Below are 24,063 nucleotides of genomic sequence, written 5' to 3'. Positions count from 1 at the left end.
AAGCGTATTAGTGATTCTCAATAAACAACGTCGCATGAATATAATATGAATGCGTGGTGTCTCTTCTTTCGGACATGTCCGGAAGAACAGACACCACCCATGCTTAAAATTGAGATACCTCGATCGACAATAAATCTACCTCCTTCGGTGCTTATACACAATTACGTCTGACCTATTACGGGAATCGCAAGTCGGAATCATGGAAGACATGGGCAGGGACTGCGAAAAGGTGGCTTCTGGTGGAATTGTGGGTCGGTCGAGAGGCGTGTCGAAGTAGTCCATGCAATTAAACACCGTGTTCGGGTGACAGTGCTTAATGCAGTGCCTATTAAGCAGGGGACCCCGGGTTCGAATCTCGGTTCGGCACATATTCGCACTCACTGCCGTTGATTCAGCGTCAAGTCCGAAAGCAGTTGATATCAATAGACCCCTCCTTTTCATTTCGTTTCCTCCCCCTCCACCTTCAGTTTACGTATTATGAATATAAGCCCTGTTCTGGACAGTTTCCGAGGAGACTAATGAAAACAGACGGGAACAGGACAAACGCAGGTGATAGTAGATGAAGCCTTGTGATCTACTGTTTCGTTTACTTGTGCATATTTCCTCACAAAAGATGTTCAAAACGTTCACCGTACACTACCATGCGTTTTGAAGCTCTTGTATACAGCTTCTATGTTCCTGATATGAGCTGATTCACACATTCCTTTATTTGAGCACACGCAAGTACAATACGAGAGAGAAGTCCTCCTTCGTGCCCACTCTGGGCTTGTAGACGTCGCTCTGAAGCCAGTTCCACAAACAGTAATCCAGTGGAGTGACATCGGTGACTTCGGTGGCCAAGAAATGACTCCATGGCGACCGATCCAACTCCTAATGCGGACGTCACCTGCACATGGTAAGGCGACCAAAAATACGCAGTTGACAAACGGGCACTGAAATGATCAGTGAAGTCGATACCACGTAGCCTAATGTCGCTTTTGCTGTATTTGCGTGTGAGTGCTGGTGAAGAAAGGTATGTGTCTGACACACGTGAATTTGAGTTAGCTGTATGTCAGATACGGTTAAGAAAAGGGCATATAGTTTCACTTAAGCTTTTACATCTACAACAACATTTATACTCCGCAAGCCACCCAACGGTGTGTGGCGGAGGGCACTTTACGTGCCACTGTCATTACCTCATTACCTCCCTTCCCTGTTCCAGTCGCGTATGGCTCGCGGGAAGAATGACTGTCTGAAAGCCTCAGTCCGCGCTCTAATCTCTCTAATTTTACATTCGTGATCCCCTCGGGAGGTATAAGTAGGGGGAAGCAATATATTCGATACCTCATCCAGAAACGCACCCTCTCGAAACCTGGCGAGCAAGCTACACCGCGATGCAGAGCGCCTCTCTTGCAGAGTCTGCCACTTGAGTTTATTAAACATCTCCGTAACGCTATCACGGTTACCAAATAACCCTGTGACGAAACGCGCCGCTCTTCTTTGGATCTTCTCTATCTCCTCCGTCAGACCGATCTGGTACGGATCCCACACTGATGAGCAATACTCAAGTATAGGTCGAACGAGTGTTTTGTAAGCCACCTCCTTTGTTGACGGACTACATTTCCTAAGCACTCTCCCAATGAATCTCAACCTGGTACCCGCCTTACCAACAATTAATTTTATATGATCATTCCACTTCAAATCGTTCCGCACGCATACTCCCAGATATTTTACAGAAGTAACTGCTACCAGTGTTTGTTCCGCTATCATATAATCATACAATAAAGGATCCTTCTTTCTATGTATACGCAATACATTACATTTGTCTATGTTAAGGGTCAGTTGCCACTCCCTGCACCAAGTGCCTATCCGCTGCAGATCTTCCTGCATTTCGATACAATTTTCTAATGCTGCAACTTCTCTGTATACTACAGCATCATCCGCGAAAAGCCGCATGGAACTTCCGACACTATCTACTAGGTTATTTATATATATTGTGAAAAGAAATGGTCCCATAACACTCCCCTGTGGCACGCCAGAGGTTACTTTAACGTCTGTAGACGTCTCTCCATTGATAACAACATGCTGTGTTCTGTTTGCTAAAAACTCTTCAATCCAGCCACACAGCTGGTCTGATATTCCGTAGGCTCTTACTTTGTTTATCAGGCGACAGTGCGGAACTGTATCGAACGCCTTCCGGAAGTCAAGAAAAATAGCATCTACCTGGGAGCCTGTATCTAATATTTTCTGGGTCTCATGAACAAATAAAGCGAGTTGGGTCTCACACGATCGCTGTTTCCGGAATCCATGTTGATTCCTACATAGTAGATTCTGGGTTTCCAAAAACGACGTGATGCTCGAGCAAAAAACATGTTCTAAAATTCTACAACAGATCGACGTCAGAGATATAGGTCTATAGTTTTGCGCATCTGCTCGACGACCCTTCTTGAAGACTGGGACTATCTGTGCTCTTTTCCAATCATTTGCAACCCTCCGTTCCTCTAGAGACTTGCGGTACACGGCTGTTAGAAGGGGGGCAAGTTCTTTCGCGTACTCTGTGTAGAATCGAATTGGTATCCCGACAGGTCCAGTGGACTTTCCTCTATTGAGTGATTCCAGTTGCTTCTCTATTCCTTGGACACTTATTTCGATGTCAGCCATTTTTTCGTTTGTGCGAGGATTTAGATAAGGAACTGCTGTGCGGTCTTCCTCTGTGAAACAGCTTTGGAAAAAGGTGTTTAGTATTTCAGCTTTACGCGTGTCATCCTCTGTTTCAATGCCATCATCATCCCGTAGTGTCTGGATATGCTGTTTCGAGCCACTTACTGATTTATCGTAAGACCAGAACTTCCTAGGATTTTCTGTCAAGTCGGTACATAGGATTTTACTTTCGAATTCACTGAACGCTTCACGCGTAGCCCTCCTTACGCTAACTTTGACATCGTTTAGCTTCTGTTTGTCTGAGAGGTTTTGGCTGCGTTTAAACTTGGAGTGGAGCTCTCTTTGCTTTCGCTGTAGTTTCCTAACTTTGTTGTTGTATCACGGTGGGTTTTTCCCGTCCCTCACAGTTTTACTCGGCACGTACCTGTCTAAAACGCATTTTACGATTGCCTTGAACTTTTTCCATAAACACTCAACATTGTCAGTGTCGGAACAGAAATTTTCGTTTTGATCTGTTAGGTAGTCTGAAATCTGCCTTCTATTACTCTTGCTAAACAGATAAACCTTCCTCCCTTTTTTTATATTCCTATTAACTTCCATATTCAGGGGTGCTGCAACGGCCTTATGATCACTGATTCCCTGTTCTGTACATACAGAGTCGAAAAGTTCGGGTCTGTTTGTTATCAGTAGGTCCAAGATGTTATCTCCACGAGTCGGTTCTCTGTTTAATTGCTCGAGGTAATTTTCGGATAGTGCACTCAGTATAATGTCACTCGATGCTCTGTCCCTACCACCCGTCCTAAACATCTGAGTGTCCCAGTCTATATCTGGTAAATTGAAATCTCCACCTAAGACTATAACATGCTGAGAAAATTTATGTGAAATGTATTCCAAATTTTCTCTCAGTTGTTCTGCCACTAATGCTGCTGAGTCGGGAGGTCGGTAAAAGGAGCCAATTATTAACCTAGTTCGGTTGTTGAGTGTAACCTCCACCCATAATAATTCACAGGAACTATCCACTTCTACTTCACTACAGGATAAACTACTACTAACAGCGACGAACACTCCACCACCGGTTGCATGCAATCTATCCTTTCTAAACACCGTCTGTACCTTTGTAAAAATTTCGGCAGAATTTATCTCTGGCTTAAGCCAGCTTTCTGTACCTATAACGATTTCAGCTTCGGTGCCTTCTATCAGCGCTTGAAGTTCTGGTACTTTACCAACGCAGCTTCGACAGTTGACAATTACAATACCGAATGCTGCTTGGTCCCCGCATGTCCTGACTTTGCCCCGCACCCGTTGAGGCTGTTGCCCTTTCTGTACTTGCCCAAGGCCATCTAACCTAAAAAACCGCCCAGCCCACGCCACACAACCCCTGCTACCCATGTAGCCGCTTGTTGCGTGTAGTGGACTCCTGACCTATCCAGCGGAACCCGAAACCCCACCACCCAATGGCGCAAGTCGAGGAATCTGCAGCCCACACGGTCGCAGAACCGTCTCAGCCTCTGATTCAGACCCTCCACTCGGCTCTGTACCAAAGGTCCGCAGTCAGTCCTGTCGACGATGCTGCAGATGGTGAGCTCTGCTTTCATCCCGCTAGCGAGACTGGCAGTCTTCACCAAATCAGATAGACGCCGGAAGCCAGAATCACCGATGCTATCACCGCTCAAGACATGTACCTTCCCTTCAACTCGCCCTGTATCACTGAACAAATAACGCTGGGCACAGTCGCCAAATGCGAGTTTCAGGTGTCTATCTAACGGTTTCCCGAGGAATATTTCTGAGAGGTACAGTCATGCTCAAAAGTATCCGAACGACTTGAACTACACTTCGCCTGATTCGCATGCAACCCACATAACACAGCTGTCTAGCAGATCCTCTAATCGCTCCTCGGTACAGTCGTTTGACTATTGAAAATGGTTCCAACAAGTCACTACTAGAAAATACTGCTCTGTATCGCAATAACTCAAATTGTAAAGTAATACCACGATACTATAAATATTAGGGAACACCTTATCACAGATAAGACTGTCCTGAAGGCTCACATTTATTGCAATAAATGACATACCTGAAATGTTACCACTCTCATTATTACGTCAGATAGGTAATGCGCGTAGTAAGTTCGTCGTATTCATGATTTCCTTTTCAAAGTAACATACCGTACTTGTTATTTAACACAAAATGACATTAAAAATTTTAGTTAATCACGAGCAGCTAGTTGAGAATATGTATGAACTTCAAATGACACGACGAACCGTCTCGTTCTGCATATGGATTCAAACCCAGGTCATGCAGACTAAGATTTCGCGACTGACGGAAACTACAGTCATTCCTAACTAGGCATACAGAGAGTGATATACCTCGATTTTAGACAGTATCAGTTAGCAAATATCAACTTTAAATTACATAACGTTAACATTTTTAACGGACGCGAATTCCTACCCAGCATCTATTGTCCCTACTAAAGAACTACGAAAGATGTTACATATTGCTTCTTCACAAGTAACTTACTTAAAATGCCGTGAGGTAAAGCTTTGTGTTGGACAAGGATTCGACCCCAGAACCTAATCGGATTGTTATCGAAGCACAATCAACTGTGACATATCGGATTTTCTCGGCAGTAGCTAGATGTTTTAACTGAAATCACGAGACGAAACATTAATTTTTTGCTTCGCAGAATACCAACCCGGCACCTATCGCTGTTATATTCTAGAGGAAACGAACGTTAAATACGGGTTTGTTACACCAGCAGCGACATGTGAGCATGTTTGAACTAGAAATAATATGACGAAGAGTTCAGTGCTGACTGGGAATCGAACCCCACAAATATCGTTGTTGACTACACATAAATAGACGTCATCTACCAGATTTTTCTCCGCCAGCAGCTCGGAATACCATCCTTGAACTTACACTGATCTCGCAAATAGTTATATGTCTCACTGGGAGTCAAAACGTCAGATATCGTTAGTGGTGACAACGAATGAAAATGCATTGAAAATCAAAATTATTATCCACCAGCAGATAGGTGCTAGAGCTTGATAATTCATAATGAAAATCTTAGTGCCCGGCCAAGATTCGAACCCATTCACGCGCAATATGTGGAGATGTGTTGGAATCTGCAGTTTTGAAGAAACAACAAATTGAAGTCGAGCTGTATTGTCACGAAGGGATCAAATTCCGCGTTATGGGCGGTCTGAGTTGCATTCCAAGTTCAGAACCAATTTTATCGGCATACAGGAGCTCAGATAAAAGATGGAATAAGTGTCCTGTGACCCTACATAGCGTCTGTTTCGTCACTAGAAATGAACAACTAGTATACGAAAGGATACTGGTGACAGAGTTTCTACATTTCGCCACTCCTGTCTTTATTGTGGTTCAACCTAACGTCTACTTGGTAGAGAAGGAATATCATGTTTAATGTGAATTTCACACCACGATTCCATTATACATTCTTCACTTGGCGTAGGCAGAAGCGAATAGAATCTGTCTCTCCGTATCAAAATCATCGGCGGAAAGTGGAATCGAACCCATACCGTATGTATATGAACTTATCAGCAATTCAACAGACAACCAAATCCTCTTCTCTGTTACTCATTTTCCTCTCATAACATGGACGCGGCACACTCGATGAGAACTCTGACACACAGGCTCCCTGTAGTGGTTTGCAGCATGTTCAAAATAGTCATTTACTTGGTTGACCGAATCGCCATGAACTAGTTGCCTCGGCTATCCAGTGCATACAGTCAATTCTGTTTTGTAATCACCGAAATAAAATAACGTTACTGCCACCTACACAGAACTGCCAACAGTGCAGGATGCAGAAATTTAAATAGGAAGTGTTCCTTTCCATTAGAGCTACTCTATTGCGCTATCTGTTTGTTGAAACCGTCGTGCAGTGCAAAAGAAATGCTATAACTGTCTGCCTCTCAGATGTCTAGATCCGGCCTTATGCATTATCTCACAGCACTGTGGAATGGGGAAGGTCTGGAGGAACTGTTGTCGGCTTCTGCAGCTGCTAGCTACCAGCGTGACGGTAAGCGTCGCGCACTGTCGATAAGGCGTCGCGAGTTCTGTAACAGCCGCTGCTACATTTTCTAAAACGGAGTTCTGCTGTCTGTTTAAGTTATCGATCTAATGGAACTTTGAACATAATTCCCTTCACTTCTTAATCCAAAACTGATGCTTGTGGAAAAAGGGCTAACTTCTGCGACATTTAGTTCTTTTCAGGTGTAATAGATGGCCAGGCAGCAGATGCATCTCGAAGCTTTTGTATTGTGTCTGGGGAGAGCGCATCGTGCCAAAATAGTCAGAAAAGTATTTTCTACATTAGCTGTCGTCTGGTAGTGGCATTTTATTCTTCTTCAAACCTTCTTATACAGCTTTAACTCAGAACAAGTTTTCTACATGCATGTAATCAATAAACTGCATGTGCATTGTCAAACTGTTATAGATAACATCAGAGAATTCGCATATATCGTTAGTGATTAATTTCTCTGTCATGTTTAGTATTGTTTTCACAACACTAAAAGAAACCTCACGAAAATTGTGCACTGTATTATAAGAAATGAAATAAAACTACCCATGATAACCTTACGACGAAAGTCTGTTTTAATAAAACCGAGTATCTGTAAACAAGCGTGCCTCTATCGGCACGAATTAGTGAAATACTACTCACTTACATTTCGTTTAGGTCTGTGTTTAATTGGTATGCTGTGTCATACTCAACAGGTATGCAAATGTGGCATTTCATAAATGAAGTTATGTATTCCAAGAAACCCAAAATTGGCTTGAAAGCAGCGGAAAGAGTCGTTACCTGTTGTGCAGCATTGTAAGTTTCTTACCATTGCACTATGAGCTGAAAGTATTTCTTTCAATTTGCGTATCGATGTTTGACTGCTTGTAGCTCTTTTACAGATGGGATAAAAACGTTACAGTTAGCGAGACTGGAACCGCGAAACGTAACAGAGGCTTTTCCACGTTTCAGCATGCCACCACAAGGCCAGCAAAGAAGTATGTGTTGTGCCTTCCTCTTACAAGATCAATTGGGGCTAGAACTCGTAATCCGCTATTTAAAGGACGAGATTAGTTGCGATTTCCACGTGCAACGACTTTACTGGGCTGAAAACCGTAAATTTACAATCTTCTGTTATACCTCAAGCGATAACAACTCAGATTATTCAATGGAAATGACAGGAAATATCAAGTGAACTTTGAGGCTTAATTCCGTGCACCCCAGGAAGTAACTCGTCGATCACAGTGTTGCCAAACATACCTTGCCTTGTTGCCAAATCTCAGTTACAGTACCAGCAGGAAGAAGACGAACCGATGTGATCCTACAGCGGGCTGGGAAGTGACCATAGCTAGCGTCTCAAAGACGCGGCTGCTAAGGCCTGGAATATGTAATGCGTCTGATTCGCATTTCTGTAACTAGGTTTAGGGACTGGAACGTAGTTACTAATAATACTCAGAACTGACCGCTAACTAAGTATCATAAATCAGTAACTCTAATTGTTGTTTTTATATTTCTTTCGTAACTGTACGCAAAACTAGGAATCTCATTCACCGACGTTTCCGTGCCTCGCCGATAGTCGAGCACAACGAACAAAAATAATAAGAGTGTGTGATATATATATATATATATATATATATATATATATATATATATATATATATATATATATATATATAAGAATAAAAAAGAATGAGGGAGAGGATAAGAAACTGTTATACAGAAATTGAATACTGGTACGTAAAGAAATCTTTCATTAAAACGACACGTTCCACATCATTAAGAAATGTCATATTCATGATCTATGGAACAAGTATTAATCTAATCATATATTGCTGACTAGCCATGAACAGTCATGAATTATCGAAATTTTCGCCTGTATCAGTAACAAAATCTAAACTTGAAAACAAGAGACGACAGATATTGTAATAAACCGGGACTCCTATCAAGACCCTTTCATCCCTTTTAACTAACCACGAAAGATGTCTGATACACCTCAATTCAGAAGTAACAAAGTGTGTATGCATTTAAAGATGAAGCGCTTGATATGAAATTCTGTGACGGAGATACGAACCCAACACGTAATCGGATTGTTAACTAAGTAAAATCAAATGTTTCGTATCGGTTTTTCTTTCCAGCTACTAGGTGTTTGAATCTAAAATAAGGATAAAAATTTTTGTGCCTGGGCGTAATCGAACCGCACTGCTATCGTTCTTCTTTATCGTCCACGAATATAGCTTAAGTATGAACTGCTTACTCACCAACAGTAAGATGTGTGCGTGTTTGACCAGAAGTTGTTGGCAACACATGAACAGACATTAAAAATGCACGTTAATTTTCATTAGCAGGCCGGTGTGCACGTGATAGGGCTTGAAATGAAATTATAAATAATTTTGTACTGGATCAGGATTCGGAGCCACATTGTTACCTTTGGAGGAAACCCAGAGAATATTGCAGTCTTGGGAAAAGGAACGAAATGATTGAACTACACTGTTCCGAGAGATTCAGATCCTCGAAAGAGGAGATACGAATTCGAATCACAGTCCAGCACCAAATTTTTCAACGTCTCTAGTTCAATCAAGTACAAGTAAAATAAGAGCCCTGTTCCTTTAAATGGCTATCGGTTCATCAAACAAAATAAAATTTTCAAATGTAAGTAAGTTTACTGGCGACAGTATTTCTGTTGACAATTACCTCCACCTATGTCATTTCCCAACGTAAACCGGCTCTGCCCATTTGGTAATGAAGGAACGTTTTGTGTAATGCGTATTCTGGATTATAACATCTTTCTCTTGAGGTTACCAGAGGTAAAGTAAATCTGTTGGTGCCTCTTAAAAGTAAATGCCTGAACCTACGTATTGTTCTTGTGATAGTTCGTTCCACCAGACCATTGTGGCCACATTTCCCAACACCAGGCGTGTGCTGAAACGGATGATGTGCTTAGCTTGCATAATTAATCACGGGGAAAAAATCCGAGTCTATTAAATGGTTAAGTAGAAGCAAGCTTCTGACGGGGAGATTACGCTGTTCTCATGTCAGCAGGATGTAAAGACTCTTCTAGGCATCATAGCCTCGATGTGAAGCCATTTGGAAATTTTCACTAACTCAGCAAATTTCTTAGTTCGAGAAAATACACTGTGAAGTGTGAAGTTACCGGAAAATTCGATTATTACCGTCATTATTACTATTATTTTCTTCATACCGCTGCTTTAACCCATGTGCTTGAAGATTATTTAATGCCTTTTAGTCATTATAGAAGTAGTTGCCCAAGAACAGGTTCTTTCCCTGTCTACGGAATCCTTTTCATGTTAGTATCAAACATCAGCATTACTCGTAGATCACATTAAAACTAAAGTAATTGATGAAGACGTTACTTGATAACAAAAACGCGCTGCCTCTCTTCAATTACTTGCGCCTAGAAATGGCTGTCGAATACTGCCTCGCCAAAAGCCAAGGGATCTTACTGCCTTCCGATATACGTCGCTGTCAGTTCTTCGATATGATTTGATCGACGTGGCCTGTTTCATGTTGTGTATGACAGAGAATGTTTTAGAAAATCAATTGTTTTCCTTTGAAATAAACAGAAAGATTTTCATTCTAAGCTATCCAAATCCAAAATGTTCGCAATATTAGTTGAAATTTAATATTCGCTTCTATAATGTAGGAAAGTATTTCACAGTCTAAAACCCGCATCCGACACATTGTAGTTACGCTTAGTCGCTGACCATAAATTCTAGCTCAGAGTGACAACAGTTCAAGTTGAAACGTCCCCTTAGAAAAATTTATTAATGATTGTGCTGGTAAACCCCTTACGTTATTTCATTTTCAAACAGCTGAGCACAACTGAACGTACTCAGACATTTCTCTCTTTACTTATTCTGATCATCACTAAACTGACACACAATATTTTTAGCGCAACGCAATCTGACTTTCAAAAATCCCTACAAAAGAATGGTCCTCACTAACAATAACCTATACCTTTCATGAATCACTTACCTCACAAAAATCTTCGTTACTCGAATTAGTGCAATACAGCGAGCGCCACTACTGCCAGCTTAATAAAAGATTCAAACTACTGAAGGCACTAACTACTGATAGGCATAGTTAGCAAATGAAAGATTTTGATAGAGAACAAACAGTTTATTTACCTTAATAGTGTTCAAAAGTCATAATACATATATATCAGTTCATGACATCCAGCCTTACAAATTTACTGTCTCTGATTGACACACATCCAGATCATCCGATCTCAAAACTCCGTCATCTCTCTCCCCACATCCACCACTGCTGGCGGCTCACCTTCAACTGCGCAACGCTACGCGCTGTTAACAACCAACTGCCCAACACTACAATATGCCTGACCTAAACGAGACCTTTATCATTACAGGCCCTGGGTGGTGCAACATCATACTGACAACAGTAATGTGCTTATACTGACAACTTCGCTGTTCGTTTTACCTGATTTTGTAATCATTTAAATAAAACAACATGACCTTCCAGTGGGAGACATTTAGTCCCCCTTTTCCTTCTATGAAATTTGTCAGTAAGCTTTTTGCCTTCCAGCCAGCGAAATGCGGCAGAGTACGACCGGTAAACGATTCACAAACCAGACGATTTCTTTAAACATTGGCGTAGCTGAAGGAATAAGGGTGATAAAGAGCAAGACTACGGATATAAATGTCTCAGGTTCGGTCCCTCGTCAGTCCCACGTTTTTTATGTGCCATTTTACACTTATTTCCCCTCGAGCAGCGCTTTTTGATGTGAAAAATGCCGAGTTGCACTGCGGTCCGAAAGCCACGTTAAACTGTAGGTTTCCCTATTAACTGGCTAGGTAAGTCAACTCATAGGTCGGAGAAGAGCAATGGCATACCACCTCCAACAAGACAGTGCCTATTAAAGCACTGTGGTGTTCAAACAACTCTCCCGACTGGTGACTGCTTTACTTTCTATGTGTTCCAAAATTAATGATCTACGGGTTATTAACATTTTTTGTGTTTTCATGCTGTAGCTTTGATACCAGTAAACGTAAGTAACCGGCCGAGCACTGTCACCGTTCGAGTTGTCAAGGTGGTAGACGACGATGCTGTCGACCCCAGTTACAATCTTGGTCATGGCTATGTTTCAGTCGAATAGCTCTATGTGCCTTTCTGCGTATTTCAAGATATACCTTTATACACTTAGTACGCATCCAAACTGATATCTGATAGAGCTGTATTCAGCAACATGAATCAGATATGTTTTCCGTGCAATATACCGGACAACACGTCAGTGCAGCGAGATTTCGTTTGTGCGTTGCGCATGGTGCAAGAAATATTTGTGTTTTGCTTGCTTCTCTGATAGGTTTCACCCCACTGATTGCGAGCAAACTCAAAAAAATGGTTCAAATGGCTCTGAGCACTATGGGACTTAACATCTGTGGTCATCAGTCCCCTAGAACTTAGAACTACTTAAACCGAACTAACCTAAGGACATCACACACATCCATGCCCGAGGCAGGATTCGAACCTGCGACCGTAGCAGTCGCGCGGTTTCGGACTGAGCGCCTAGAACCGCTAGACCACCGCGGCCGGCCGAGCAAACTCACGAATAGACTGTCAATAACTGGAATTTCGCAATAATACACTTAAAAGTTGTATTTTTGCATTATGTACCCGATGAAAATAACTGTAAACAGGTTATGTGCCTACTTGCTTATTATTCGCGCTTCTCGATGCTTTCCTCAAAAAATAAAAGTAAAAATAAAAAGAGAGGGAGAGACAAAGAGAGAGAAAACAGGAATGTATTTCAAATATCAGCTCAGTGACGCCATTTTCGTCTCGTGATGTAAAGCAAGGATAGTTGATAGGTAATATCTCATTGTACTAGCGGTATGTATGGCTACAGGCTTCTTTCTTTTCTCTCTGCAAACAACCAGATCAGAATTCACTAACAAAGTGGTAAGAACACCTACGCAGTGCGCCAATTAAACACTCAGCCTTTCTTGGTTATTTTGCTAATCGTCTGTAATGCAAATGGTTCAAATGGCTCTGAGCACTATGGGACTTAACTTCTGAGGTCATCATTCCCCTAGAACTTTGAACTACTTAAACCTAACTAAACTAAGGACATCACACACATCTATGCCCGAGGCAGGATTCGAATCTGCGACCGTAGCGGTCGCGCGGTTCCAGACTGTAGCTCGTATAACCGCACGGCCACTTCGGCCGTCCGTCTGTAATGCAGTAAACATCCTTTGAGTATTGATTTGTTATTACTACCAGTGTTATTGTTATTCGTCACCTCACAACAGCTTTCCTATCACTCAATACCGCTGATGCACGTAACGAATGGATCAGAATGAATGGCATGTGGGATGTTTCGCCACGGAGAATATACACATTTATCTCGGCGTCTAGTGTTCAGGGTAATATGAAACTCTCAATAAGAGAAGACGACAATGGGATGCCGGTGATGGAGGCAATAGCACCCAACTATTTGTGTCGGCTTAACACCATGACGACAGACAGATTGGCGTCTGACTGTATTTTGACTGTAATTCGTTAGCCTCCTCGCGACCTCGTTTTAATACCTCGTGGGAGCAGGCGTAATGTTTTGCTTTTTGAACACCGAACAAAAACACACGAAGATGGTAGATGGAAGGATCCAAAGAAACAATCAGACTCATGGGTGTGGTTCCAGTTCATCATTAGAAGACTAAACAAGAGAGAAACATTACGAAAGCAATGAATACGCTGGTTAGCACACATTATTTGAATAGATCTGAAGATGAAAAAGCCAAGATATGCACAATGGCCGCATCTGCACTTTAGTTTCTGTCTTAATGGGCATAATTTTCGTTTCTTCTCTTCTGAATTTTCAAATGAATTGATTATTACGTGATATAGAATAATCAGTTAACTGTGTTTCTTACAACTTTCAATCGCACCAACAGTTTTCTACATTCACGTGCATTTCATGAAATTCTACTTGTATGATCACATAACTGCACATATATGCAATCGATTTCGAGGTGCAAAATATTTGTTATCTTACTTTTCGTGACAGCTGGGCAAAGTTGAATTCCAAAGACTTTTCATTGTACTGAAATAATCTTTTGTCACAAAGTAACAAGGTAAGTGTATTATTCGTATATATTTTGTGGGATACTGTAATCGTGATGGAAGATTACACACCTGAATATTTGACACAATTGGTAGGAGAAAACGCAGCATTTTAACCAAACCCCGCACCTCCTCTCCGTATCCTCCTATGAAACCAGCGGGGGAGTCTCCTCCTATAACGCTACAGAGCTGTTCCTAGCACAGCTGAGAATTGGCAACATCGTCACAAACGTTTGGCAACACTGTGACAGTGCAATCACTCCCGCATATAGTACTGAATTGACTCGCTAATTTACTTGATATTCCCTTTCCATTTGAATGACTCGTGCTGTATAATCCTCATCCAAACTAAGACACTGAGACAGAAAATTCAATTTTTTGAATAATTGAATGCTATTCTTCACATAAGTAACAACTTTTATTATCGTTCACGATGCGTTATGAGGCTGAGCGACCAATACCATGATGAGAGTGGGGTATTGGTAGCAGTGTGTCCGTAGCCCCGTGGTACCGCCTGTGTATAGTGTTGCAATGCTTGAAGGAGTCGTCAGTTCTAACCGTGGCAGAGGCCAGCCGGACCAAACTTTTTCCTTGGTTTATTTTATGGAGCTGCGAATTTCCAGAAAAAATTCTGTAACAAAATCAACAGAAAACATTCACACATGAAATCCTCTTGGCAGCTCGACTTAGTAAGTTGTGTTAATGGTCATAGATCTCGGCTTTCTGACTGCCAAGCTGCTTCACAATACAAGCGCCTCTGAAGAAGTTCGAATCGACCGTCAACGATACGAAATTCAATATTGTTCTTCACATAAGACTCACATGCCAGGGTGATAAATATGAAGTAAATGTATTGATAAGCAAATGGCAAGAAAATACTTTCAGCTCATAGTGCAACGGTGGAAAACTTACAATGCTGCACAACAGGTAACGCCTCTTTCCGCGGCTGACAAGCAAATTTTGGGTTTCTTGGAATACATAACTTTATTTATGAAATGCCACATTTGCATACCTGTTGAGTATGACACAGCATACCAATTAAACACAGACCCAATCGAAATCTAAGTGAGTAGTATTGTACTAATTCGTGCCGATAGAGGCAAGCTTGTGTACAGATACTCGATTTTATTCAACCAGACTTTCGTCGTAAGGTCCCATTAAATTGATAACTTCAATAAACAGCAGAACTGCGTTTTAAAATATGTAGCAGCGGCTGTAATTGAACTCGCGACGCCTTACAGATAGTGCGCGACGCTTACCGTTAAGCTAGTAGCTAGCAGCTCCAGAAGCCGACAACAGTTCCTCCAGATCTTCCCCATTCCACAGTGCTGTGAGATAATGCATAAGGCCGGATCTAGACATCTGAGAGGCAGACAGTTACAGCTTTTCTTTTGCACTGCACGACAGTTTCAACAAACAGATAGCGCAATAGAGTAGCTCAAATGGAAAGGAACACTTCCTATTTTAAATTTCTGCATCCTACACTCTTGGCAGTTCTGTGTAGGTGATTACAAAACAGAGTTGAATGTATGCACTGGATAGCCGAGGCAGCTAGTTCATGGCGATTCGGTCAACCAAGTAAATGACTGTACTGAACATGCTGCAAACCACTACAGGGAGCCTGTGTGTCAGAGTTCTCATCGAGTGTGCTGCGTCCGTGTTATGAGAGGAAAATGAGTAACAGAGAAGAGGATTTGGTGGTCTGCTGGATTGCTGATAGGTTCATATACATACGGTATGGGTTCGATTCCACCTTCCGCCAATGATTTTTGATAGTAAAGTCAGGAGTGGTGAAATGTAGAAACTTTATCATCAGTATCCTTTCTTATACTAGTTATTCATTTCTAGTGACGAAACAATCGCTAAGTAGTGTCACAGGACACTTATTCCATCATTTATTTGAGCTTCTGTATGCCGATAAAATTGGTTCTGAACTGGGAATACAACTCAGACCGCCCTTAACCCGGGATTTGATCCCTTCGTGACAATACAGCTCGACTTCAATTTGTTGTTTGTTCAAAACTGCTGATTCCTCAACATCTCCACATATTGCGCGTGATTGGGTTCGAATCTTGGCCGGGCACTATGGTTTTCATTATGAATTATCAAGCTCTAGCACCTATCTGCTGGTGGATAATAATTTTGATTTTTAATGCATTTTCATTCGTTGTCAATATTAACTATGTCTGACGTTTTTGACTCCCATTGAGACATATAACTATTTGCGAGATAATTGTAAGTTCAAGGATGTTATTCCGCGCTGCTGGTGCAGAAAAATTTGGTAGATGACGTCTATTTGTGTGTAGTCAACAACGATATGTGTGTAGTTCGATTCCCAGTCAGCAGTGAACTCTTCGTCATATTATTTCTAGTTCAAACATGCTCACATGTCGCTGCTGGTGTAACAAACTCGTATTCACCGTCATTTTTTTCCAGAATGTAACAGCGATAGGTGCCGGGTTGGTGTCCTGCGAAGGAAAAAATTAATGTTTCGTCTCGTCATTTCAGATAAAACATCTAGCTACTGCCGAGAAAATCCGATGTGTTACATTTGATTGTGCTTCGATAACAATCCGATTAGGTTGTGGGGTCGAATCCCTGTCCAACACAAAGCTTAATCTCACGGCATTTCAAGTAAGTTACTTGTGAAGAAGCAATATTTAAAATCTTTCGTAGTCCTTTAACAGGGAGAATAGATGCTGGGTAGGAATTCGCGTCCGTTAAAAATGTTAACGTTATGTAATTTGAAGTAGATTTTTGCTAACTGATACTGCCTAAAATCGAATGATCTTCCTGTCTGCCCTATATATTTTGCATCACAAGTTCTGCACTGAATCTTATAAACTCCCGATCTTTCAAACTTATTTCTCTTCTCGCCAATATCGTCCTTAAGGCTATACCTTACTATGTTCACTAAAAAGAACATAAAGATGCGATAAAGTTAGGAAATTATGACAAATCAGCTGTTGCGAACCATATATATGAAACAGGCCATCCCCTTAATAGCATAGAAGATAACGTAGAAATATTGCATGTAGAAAAGAAAGGGAGGAAACTTGATTTACTAGAGGAATTCGAGATAGCTATCCATGAAAAGAAACAAAGCACTACTGTAAATGCACAAGATAATTTTAAAGAAATGAGATTTTTTAGCGGGTTTTTAGAATTATTTTAGGGTAGGTATGCGACTTTAAACATGTAGCATGTACTGACGGAGATGTGAGAGGCTAACGATGGCAGACCAATGCAATTACGAAATTAGGCGCCCAATAGCATAGCGTTACCGTCAAACACACGGCTGTAACCACGCCACAACACCTAGGCACGTCAATCCACAACAGCTCCCGAGCCGGCACAGTGCGACAGCATACTTGGTAGCTATGCGACGGCCATCGACTTGTGTCAACAACTTCAATGTACGACGAGGACCCACAGTCCAATATACTTTTAATTCTGTTTTACTCTATGAACTTCCCAACTATTTGTGATGGTATTTTGTCTTTTTAGTCCGTTTAATTTCATGACATAGCCTTTACAACCTGATGATGAGAGCATTGTCTCTTGAAACGCGTTGTTAAAATATATGTATAAGAATCGCGGTTGAATGCTAACAGTGATAACCAGTATAACGACAACTGCTACCTCGACTCCATAATGGATTATATTGAATTGTTGTTTTTCGAAGGAGGGTTGGCATTCTGACCTACAAGCAAGGTTCGACGTTACGAACATGTGCCATCAGATCTTCTTCTAAAAATGGTTCAAATGGCTCTGAGCACTATGGGACTTAACATCTGTGGTCATCAGTCCTCTAGAACTTAGAACTACTTAAACCTAACTAACCTAAGGACATCACACACATCCATGCACGAGGCAGGATTCGAACCTGCGACCGGAGCAGTCGCGCGGTTCCGGACTGAGCGCCTAGAACCGTTAGACCACCGCGGCCGGCGATCTTCTTCAGTCTCTACAAGAGTCATATATACAAACTCTTTACTCAAATCCAGAAGAAAAAGTCTAATGGAGTCAAATCTCGTGACAGTGGATGTTATGCGTTTGGACCACCTCGGCCTATCCGTGTCCGAATTGTTGGTCCATACACTCCCGAACATGGCGTGAAAATTGAGCGGACGCTCCGTCATTCTGAAACAACGTCTCGGCGGACTATCAGTGACATAGAATCCAACAACACGCCCAATGTATCTTGTAGGAAGGTCAAGTAGATGGATCGTCTGCGCCTAGGTGGAAGTACCTTTGCCTTTCGCGGGCAAGTGCTCTACCGACTGAGCTACCCAAGCACGACTCACGCCCCGTCCTCAGAGCTTTAATTCCGCCAGTACCTCGTCTCCTACCTTCCAAACTTCACAGAAGCTCTCCTGCGAAAGGTAAAGGTCCCGAGTTCGAGTCTCGGTCGGGCACACAGTTTTAATCTGCCAGGAAGTTTCATATCAGCGCACACTCCGCTGCAGAGTGACAATCTCATTCTGGAAACATCCCCCAGGCTGTGGGTAAGCCATGTCTCAGCAATATCCTTTCTTCCAGGAGTGCTAGTTCTGCAAGGTTCGCAGGAGAGCTTCTGTGAAGTTAGAAAGGTAGGAGACGAGTTACTAGCGGAATTAAAGCTCTGAGGAGGTGGCCTGAGTCGTGGTTGGGTAGCTCAGTCGGTAGAGCGCTTGCCCGCGATAAGCGAAGGTCCCGAGTTCGAGTCTCGGTCCGGCACACAGTTTTAATCTGCTAGGAAGTTTCATATCAGCGCGCACTCCGCTGTAGGGTGAAAATTTCATTCTAGAATATTTACCATGTTATTTTTATTTATTATTGGTTCATATAAAGGTTCTATATTGAAATGTTGGTTTATGATGTCATGTAGTTCAGTTTTGTTATTACATTTAATGACAAGTACAAAGAAAGGACGACATCAGTAAGCCCGACGTATCGTAACTGCCTTTCAACAGCCAAGGTGGGCAGCAATCTGCAGTTTTTTGCTGATGGTGCTATAGTGTACAGGAAGGTGTTGGAGATGAGTGAATTTAGGATGATAAAAGATGCCTTATCATAATTTCTGGCCGATGTCACAAATTACAGCTTGCTCTAACTGTAGAAAAACACAAGTTAATGTAGATAAGTGAGAAAAACAAAGGTTTAATATTTGTATAAAGCAATTGCCCTGTCATGCTTGACAAACTCATGTAGTTTAAATATCTAGGCGCAACTTTGGAAAGCGATACGACATGGAACAAACATATGAGAACTGTGGTAGAGAAGGCGAATCGTCGACTTCGGTTTATTGGGGAAATCAACGGAAGGGTGGTTCTTCTGTAATTGAGGTCGCATGTAGGACACTAGCGCGTCCTTATTCTTGAGTACTACTTGAGAGTTTGGGATCCACAAGAGGTCACGTTAACGGAGGACATCGAATCAATTCAGAGGCGGGCTGCTAGGTTTATTACCGGCAGGTCTGAAAAATACGCAAGTATTACCGAAATGCTTGGAGAATTGAAACTGGAGTTACTGGAGGGAAGGCGACGTTCTTTTTGAGGAACACTATTGAGAAAATTTAGAGAACCGCCTTATGAAGATGTGGGTTATACTGCGGTCCACATACATTTCACGTAAGGACCACAAAGATAAGAACGAGAAATCAGGGCTCATACAAAGGCATATCGACAGTCGTTTTTCCTCGCTCTGTTGTGGGAGTGGAACAGGAACGGAAACGATTAGAAGAGGTACAGAGTACCCTCTGCCACCCTCCTTTCGGTGCTTTGCAGAGTACACAGACGTACATATACATCTACAAGGATACTCTGAAATTCACATTTAAATGCCTGGCAGAGCGTTCATCGAACCACCTTCACAATTCTCAGTTATCCCAATCTCGTATAGCGCGCGGAAAGAACGAACACCTGTATCTTTCGGTACGGACTCTGATATCCTTATTTTATCGTGGTGATCATTTCTCCCCGTGTAGGTCGGTGACAACAAAATAGTTTCGCATTCGGAGGAGAAAGTTGGTGATTGTCATTTCGTGAGAAGTTTCCGTTGCAACGAAAAACGCCTTTCTTTTAGTGGTGTCCAGTCCAAATCCTGTTTAATTGCAGTGACACACTCTTCCATAATGTGCGATACTGCAAAACGTGCTGTCCTTCATCGAACTTTATCGATGTACTCCGTCAGTCCTATCTGGCAAGGATCCGACACGGCGCAGCAGTATTCTAAAAGAGGACGGACAAGCGTAATGTAGGCAGTCTCATTAGTAGATCTTTTACATTTTCTAAGTGTCTTTCCAATAAAACGTAGTCTTTGGTTAGCCTTCCCTACAACATTTTCTCTGTGTTCCTTCGAATTTAGGTTGTTTGTAATTGTAGCCGGCCGAAGTGGCCGTGCGGTTAAAGGCGCTGCAGTCTGGAACCGCAAGACCGCTACGGTCGCAGGTTCGAATCCTGCCTCGGGCATGGATGTTTGTGATGTCCTTAGGTTAGTTAGGTTTAACTAGTTCTAAGTTCTAGGGGACTAATGACCTCAGCAGTTGAGTCCCATAGTGCTCAGAGCCATTTGAACCATTTGTAATTGTAACTCCTAGTTATTTAATTGATTTTACGGCCTTTACAGGGTGTTACAAAAAGGTACGGCCAAACTTTCAGGAAACATTCCTCACACACCAATAAAGAAAAGATGTTATATGGACATGTGTCCGGAAACGCTTAATTTCCATGTTAGAGCTCATTTTAGTTCCGTCAGTATGTACTGTACTTCCCCGATTCACCGCCAGTTGGCCCAATTGAAGGAAGGTAATGTTGACTTCGGTGCTTGTGTTGACATGCGACTCATTGCTCTACAATACTAGCATCAAGCACATCAGTACGTAACATTAACAGGTTAGTGTTCATCACGAACGTGGTTTGCTGTCAGTGCAATGTTTACAAATGTGGAGTTGGCAGATGCCCATTTGATGTATGGATTAGCACGGGGCAATAGCCGTGGCGCGGTCGTTTGTATCGAAACAGATTTCCAGAACGATGGTGTCCCGACAGGAAGACGTTCGAAGCAATTGATCGGTGGCTTCGGGAGCACGGAACATTCCAGCCTATGACTCGCGACTGGGGAAGACCTAGAACGACGAGGACACCTGCAATGGACAAGGCAATTCTTCGTGCAGTTGACGATAACCCTAATGTCAGCGTCAGAGAAGATGCTGCTGTACAAGGTAACGTTGACCACGTCATTGTATGGAGAGTGCTACGGGAGAACCAGTTGTATCCGTACCATGTACAGCGTGTGCAGGTACTATCAGCAGCTGATTGGCCTCCACGAGTACACTTCTGCGAATAGTTCATCCAACAATGTGTCAATCCTCATTTCAGTGAGATGTTCTCTTTACGGATGAGGCTTCATTCCAACGTGATCAAATTGTAAATTTTCACAATCAACATGTGTGGGCTGACGAGAATCCGCACGCAATTGTGCAATCACGTCATCAACACAGATTTTCTGTGAACGTTTGGGCACGGATTGTTGGTGATGTCTTGATTGGGCCCCATGTTCTTCCACCTACGCTCAATGGAGCACGGTACCATGATTTCATACGGGATACTCTACCTGTGCTGCTAGAACATGTGCCTTTACAAGTACGGCACAACATGTGGTTCATGCACGATGGAGCTCCTGCACATTTCAGTCGAAGTGTTCGTACGCTTCTCAACAACAGATTCGGTGACCGATGGATTGGTAGAGGCGGACCAATTCCATGGCCTCCACGCTCTCCTGACCTCAACCCTCTTGACTTTCATTTACGGGGGCATTTGAAACCTCTTGTCTACGCAACCCCGGTACCAAATGTACAGACTGTTCGAGCTCGTATTGTGGACGGCTGTGATAGAATACGCCATTCTCCAGCGCTGCATCAGCGCATCAGGGATTCCATGCGACGGAGGGTGGATGCATGTATCCTCGCTAACGGAGGACATTTTGAACATTTCCTGTAACAAAGTGTTCGAAGTCACGCTGGTACGTTCTGTTGCTGTGTGTTTCCATTCCATGATTAAAGTGATTTGAAGAGAGGTAATAAAATGAGCTGTAACATGGAAAGTAAGCCTTTCTGGACATATGTCCACATAAAATATTTTCTTTCTTTGTGTGTGAGGAATGTTTCCCGAAAGTCTGGCGGTACCTTTTTGTAACATCCTGTATATTTAACTGATTTATCGTGTGACCTAAGTGTTACGGACGGATTCCTTTTATCTCTCATGTGGATGACCTCACACTTTTCGTTAGCTAGGGTCAACTGCCAATTTTTGCACCATTTAGATATCTTTTCTAAACCTTTTGCAGTTTGTTTTGATCTTTTGATGACTTTATCGGTTGATAAACGACAGCGTCATCTGCAGGAAACCCAGGACGGCTGATCAGATTGTCTCCTAAATCGTTTATATAGATAAGGAACAGCAAAGCGCCTATAACACTACCATGGGGAACGCCAGAAATCACTTCTGTTTTACTCTATGACTCTCCGTCAATTACTACGAACTGTGACCTCTCTGAGAGGAAGTCACATATCCAGGCACATAACTGAGACGATATTCCATAAGCAGGCAATTTCACTAGAAGCCGCTAGATGCAAAGTACAAGCTTTCCTGTATCGGGTACTCTGATTTTCAAATTTAGCCTTATTACTTTTTGTCTCCTCCATGATTCTAGAACGTACTATTAGAAACATGTTCGTATATGTATCGAAGGTATACAAACGAGAATTATAAGCAGCTTTCTAAACATGATGTAAAGCCATGGTACACTATTAGGCAAGGTCGTACTTGAGATGTTATGCTGTTGCCTTTCTCCAACTTAGAACTGATTTACCTAGCCAATTGTAGAGATACCTAAAATTTCACGTGGACTCCGATTGATGATGCTACCCGGTAATTTTTACGTCAACACAATTTTTCAGAGGAAAAAGAAGTGATATGTGAAAACTAAAAATTCCAGGATTCGCACTCAACACTTTCGGATCTGTTGCCAGCCAGTTTACCAACCAGTCATGGCGCCCCACTAAACATCAGTTAATGAAGAATTAATGTGTGTGACAAGAAATTACAGAAAACGTGAAATAAACTTACGAGCTATCAGTATGTCATATTGATTTAATTCTATCTGAAAATATAGTGCATATAAAAAAAGTATTTAATGTTAACGTTTTCTTAAATACAGAATGTTAGGTATATAAATGCAGATTTTTATTGGTGATTGAGGGGAGTGTACTGAACTACATTATGTCAGTATTTACATTATATGCGGACTTATAATTACAGGTATTAGAAGTAGTCAGCCGATCAGGTGTTGAAGCATGGACACATGACCACAAGACGATTGGTCAATACTGACAGGCATAGTCCTTTTAGTGATTCAGTTACGAATATGCAGAAAAAAAGAGGCAGAAAATTTTGTGATGTCTTTTTGGGATGACTGCAGAGAAAAAACAATAACACAATGAAGAAGGTGGATATTAAGATACCAATGAACATAATATCAGCATTTATACCACTACTATGTAGCACGGACTGACCTTTCTCAACAGTGTATTCAGTTTCTATTAACTACTAAATGATATTTGTCTTATCGGCGTTGCATTTTAGTCCAAGACTTTCTTTTCAAAAGTGTAATATGTTCACTGTGATGCAAAGAGAAATAGCCCAGCTCTGGAGAACAGCAGAAAACAATATTTTGAAACGGAAAGTACGTTTGTGTTTTCAAATCTCGCGACTTCGGAGTCAATCGAACAAGGAAGGGCAGTAAAATTACCATACTGTAATTGGACAAATCATCCTGTATTATGCCTCAAATGACATGTAGACAGTAAATAAAGATTTATACCTCAACTCAAGACGACTAAACGTTACACTAAACGTTGCTCCTCTAGAAAATTTCGCCATTTCAATACCTCTTAATCCACTATTTTCGAAACCCAGTAGTAAAGAAATAGTACAGGAACGCTCGCATAAAGTTTGGTTAAGAACTTTCTGCTCGTAATATGGAAGTACGAAGCACGATGGACGATTATTTGAGATCGAAATTTGAAGGAAAAATAAGACCATATTATTTCATAGTGTCTATATATAGTAACTGCAAGTAGGTATGCAACCACAGAGGTGGTTTGCTGTGTTTGTTTCGACGTATAATGTTACATCGTCATAGATAGCTCTGCACAATATGAATGCCTGACAATCAAATTATCTCCGATGCAAACTGCTAGATGTATTGCAGCTATCATTAGTTCCTCGAACAACTATCTTTCGTTAAGAATCGATGAACGTCGAAAA

This window comes from Schistocerca piceifrons, chromosome 8 (genome assembly GCF_021461385.2).
Source record: "Schistocerca piceifrons isolate TAMUIC-IGC-003096 chromosome 8, iqSchPice1.1, whole genome shotgun sequence".
NCBI lineage: Eukaryota > Metazoa > Arthropoda > Insecta > Orthoptera > Acrididae > Schistocerca > Schistocerca piceifrons.
This window is presented reverse-complemented; position numbering follows the sequence as displayed.